This window comes from Chrysochloris asiatica, unplaced genomic scaffold (genome assembly GCF_000296735.1).
Source record: "Chrysochloris asiatica unplaced genomic scaffold, ChrAsi1.0 scaffold00082, whole genome shotgun sequence".
NCBI lineage: Eukaryota > Metazoa > Chordata > Mammalia > Afrosoricida > Chrysochloridae > Chrysochloris > Chrysochloris asiatica.
In genome coordinates, this window is record NW_006408600.1 from 7,467,758 (window position 1) to 7,472,387 (window position 4,630).

Below are 4,630 nucleotides of genomic sequence, written 5' to 3' on the forward strand. Positions count from 1 at the left end.
GGTCTGTTCCACAGTCTGCCCCTGGCCTTGTCTTCACTGATGATATGGAGCTTTTCCATCTTCTCTTTCCACATATGTAGTCTATTTGATTTCTATGTGTTCCATCTGGCCAGGTCCATGTGTACATATGGCCTGTAGAAATAGGTAATCTTGAAAAACTGGGAAATTTCTCCAACAAGACTACAGCCTGTTATCTTAATCACTGGTCTTTTTCAAAAAATAATTTTCCTTCACTAAGCATTTATATCTGGTATGGCACTGAGGGTTAATGCGCTGAACTGCAAGGTTGGTTTGGACTGTAAGATTGGCAATTCAAGCTCACCAGTTACTCCTTGGAAACCCTATACAGGGTCGCTATGAGTCAGAATTGACTCAGTAGCACGTAACAACAACAAGAAGAAGCATTGATAAATGCATGAGGTGATGCAAAATGTTAATAAATTAACATTAAAATATATATGCAAACATATGGAACTGTTTATATTCAACAATACTTTCCTTGATGTTTGCACTGATGATTTGGCAGACTACTTTGTCTCATACTTGCTTTTTTTCCATTTTGTTCAAAGCACAGTCTAATTTAGTAGCAAAAAGTCATGATCCATTTCATCTCATTTTCTTCTTTTAGGGTGCATACTTCTCTCCACATTTTCTACTTAACAAACTTGCTAAAAATTACATTTAGCTTACTAATTTTTCATTGTTTATGTTCATTTATTCTGATTTTGATATGTTTTACATTTTATTTCCTGAGGTGATATATCAGGTCTTGTTTTCTTAAGTCGATTATTTGGAGTGGGGGAAAATTACTTTTATTCTTCAAGAAAGCTTTCCAGAAATTATTATTTCTGTTGTTGATGTTGCTGATTGTAACATTTTTAGATCCATGGGCTGGTGGTGGTGGTTGTGTGCCGTGGAGTCCATTTGGACTCATAATGATCCTGTATAGGATTTCTGAGGCTGTGAATAAGAACCTGAGTAATTTCTGCTTGAATAGCTGTGTTCAGTGGAAAATCCATCATCTCTTGGTGACAGATACACATCTCTACGAAAGGGTAGGGGCTCCCCTCTTGATGGTCCTCCATAATTATCTCTTCCATATGATACAGGGCTCTGCCTCCCATTCCACTGCTACTGTAATCTCATCCTAAAGGGGCTGATCTTTTTGGAGGAGTGGTCCACTTTTTACTGAAATAGTTCCCTGGAAAAATTCATGTTAAAATTCATGGAATCGCCACCATCATCCATGTGCCCCCAGTGTGAAGGGGGGTCCCCTCGTTCTTCCACTGACTCCTCTTCCACCTCTAAGCCTCTTGGTGGGCCTCTGTTTCTTGGAGGTGGTGGGGGTCCATGCCTGTCACTTTTAAGTATGGGTTTAATGGCTTGTTTCACCTTGATAGCTTTTCCATCCAAAGACATTCCATTCATATCTCTGGCTGCATCTTTGGCATCTGTTGAACTTTCAAAGGTAACAAAAGCAAATTCTTTTGATTTGCTGATTTCATGGTCTTTTATAAAGGGTACTTCGACAATTGGTTCATATTTGCCAAATGCTGTTTCCATGTTTTCTTGTTGCTCTCTATATTGAACCCTCCAATGAAGACCTTTCCAGGGCGATCGACTTCAACCATTTTTTCTCAACTGTGAATGCTCCTGAAGTGATGACCTTTTCCAGCTCCTACTTGGCTCGCCAGGAGGGGATTCATTGTGACTCAGTAGGAGGGCTGACTGCTGAGTTTCCACATAGTTATTTTAAAAAATTGTCAATATCAGTTCATAAAAGGCATTGGTTCCATTTGCCAATGGGGCAATTTCTTAAATGCTTCACTGGTTGCATTTATCTTGAAATAGAGCAAACACAAGGCAAAAGTTCTTCTGTGTTAAAAAATTAAGTTTTAGGGAATCAAAAACTATTTATTTTGTTTTTGTTTTCAAGTTTAATTGATAAGAGAACATCTAATGAAAGAGTTTAAGGTACAAATCTTAAGGGTTTTTTTCCACCTTTGATAAGTGTTCAGAGTGTGCTTTTCTTTTGTAACTTAACGGAAGGGACACAATATAGCAATGAGAAAGGGTTTTGATCTGGCAGAATTCGTCACTCTCTCATTATTTTAACTCCTTTAAGCTTCAGCTTCGTCATCTGTAAAAACTGAAAATATGATACCTACATTGCATATGTATGGCACAGTAGGATAAAGCACTGGACTACAAGGTCAGTTTTTCCTGCAAGGTCAGCAGTTCAAACTCACCAGCGACTCCTTGGACCAAATTGACAGCAGTGAACAAAAACAACACATTGTACATCAATTGTTGTAGTGATTTGGGATAATATAGGTAAAGTGCCACATGGTTGATGTTTAATAAAATGTATTTGCAAAAATAATGAGAACCAATGATCACTCCCATAGCACGCCCTACTCATCAAGGTCCCATAATTCATTGCAATGACCACACAGAACTTAGAACACCATATTCACAGTTAAGGGGTTTATAAGGAAAGTTAACAGGTTATAAGTGAGGACCAGAAAATTCACAGGGCACATTTCTTTCAGTTAGGACAGCCTGTCCTCCGCTATGCCCACAGGCAGGTTCCTCTGCATGAGTAACATTAACAAAGCTTTTTTAGGACTTTTGGTAAATGCACACAGGACACACCACTCCACTATAAGCCTCATCCTGAAGGCACGCAGTTTTAACTCCATAGGTCAGTAACTCTAACTCATCAATTAAGTGTCCTGAGACACCCCACTCTGTAAGCAAGCATCCTACCTAAAGTTACTCATCTTTACTTGCTCTGTGAACTGTGAAGCCCACTGCTCTATCTTGGGTGCTGACTTCTTGTACTGCTACTACTGCTCCTATACCACTCCTCTGATGCCATAGTTTTCTGTTTCTGGGTCAAGAACATTCAATGTGCAGGGATCTTGGGGTCCAAAGGACACGCTCCTTTCCTGACTCTTCTTCTCTGATGGTCATAAGTCCCCCACTTCTGCTTCTGTGATGGCTCATTTTATACCCATGCTAGAGTTTTACATTTTACAATTACAATTAACTGCATTAACATCCATAGGTGAATCATGTCATCCTATCAATATCTTCTTCCACAATCTCTTATTCAGACCCATTGGAAAAGATTTGTTTGGTGGAAGTTACAAAGAGTAAAACTAGACAAGACATATATAATCATTCATGGCACCATAGTTCTTTGATATAATAATATGTTGCCATTAAGTGCCATCAAGTTGGGTCTGACTCATAGCAACCCTGTATAGGGTTTCTGAGGAGCAGCTGTTAAGTTTGAACTGCCTAAGTTGCTGTTCAAAACACTTTTGTGGTTGAGTGCTTATCCTACAGTGCCACACCAGGACTCCATATAATAATATAGTTTATGCAACATCCCGTAAGCTTTCATATTTACAATAGTCCATTCCCTGCTTCTGTAGGTCTAGTATGAACGTGTGATTGTAGAAAGAGATTCCTACAACCTTTGTTCTTTGTACTCTGTAAAAGGTCACTGCATGGAGGTAGAACTTTCTGTTTTGTCATGGTATCAATAATTTCCTTCATCTGGGTGATCTATGTATGTTTTGCCTTATTTTCAGTTTAAAATTTAATAAAGAGTCTCTAAGCTAGACTCTCAGGCCTGGCTAAGCCCACCTCCATGAGATCAGCATCTCAAGGAATATAAAAGGCTTTCAGATCTAGGGGGCACAACTTGAATAGACAGGAAGCAGGCAGTCAAATGTATTGCTGCAACTTTTCAAAGAAACAGTGTATATGTGGATATGATTAGCCAACACTTAGCCTCAATCAGCAGACATTGATTCTCCCTAAACTGGTGTGGTGCTGTGGGTTAATGCGCTGGACTGCAAAGTCAGTTAGAAACATAAAGTAGGCAGTTCAAACTCACCAGCTGCTCCATGGAAACCCTATGTGAGGTCGCTATGGGTCGGAACCAACTCAACGGCACTTAACATCAACAACAAAACTGTCCTAGACTGTAAATATTTTCCGTTATTAACTCATAAGAATAAACATACCTATATTGAGTCCTGGTATGGCGCTCTGGGTTAATGTGCCAGACTGCAAAGCCATTTGAACTGCAAGGTCGGTGGTTCAAGTTCACCAGCTGCTCCTTAGAAACCCTATACAGTGTTACTATGGTTCAGAATCAAATTCATGGCACTTAACAACAACAACAACAAAGGATTTCTGGATTTCTGGTGTGGCACAGCAGGTTAATGCACTGGACTGCAAGGTCCGTTTGAACTGTAAGATTGTCAGTTCAAGCTCACCAGCTGCTCCTCTGAAATCCTATATAGGGTCACTGTGGGCCAGAACCAACTTGATGCTACTTAACAGCAATAGTATTTATGTATGTGAAAATGGGGTCTCTTTTTGCCCCTAGAACAGTAAAAAATAGAAAAAACACAACTGTTGAATGAAAATGTTGACAATAGGGTAACTGTAGATGAGTAATTAATTATATAAACTAAAATGATATACCACCACTTGTCTGTCAGTTTGTCGTACTGTGGTTAAGAAAATGAAAACAAGTCCACAAGAGCCAAAATATGACCTTGAATATATCCCACCTGAATTTAGAGGTCATCTGAAGAACAGATTTGAT

The 4,630-nt window shown here is 39.2% G+C and overlaps 1 pseudogene; it reads right to left on the reverse strand.

Moving 5' to 3' along the window:
- LOC102810867 overlaps positions 1-1,631 on the reverse strand; it is a 31,353-nt pseudogene extending 29,722 nt beyond the window's left edge.
- Between the last annotated feature and the right edge of the window lie 2,999 nt (positions 1,632-4,630).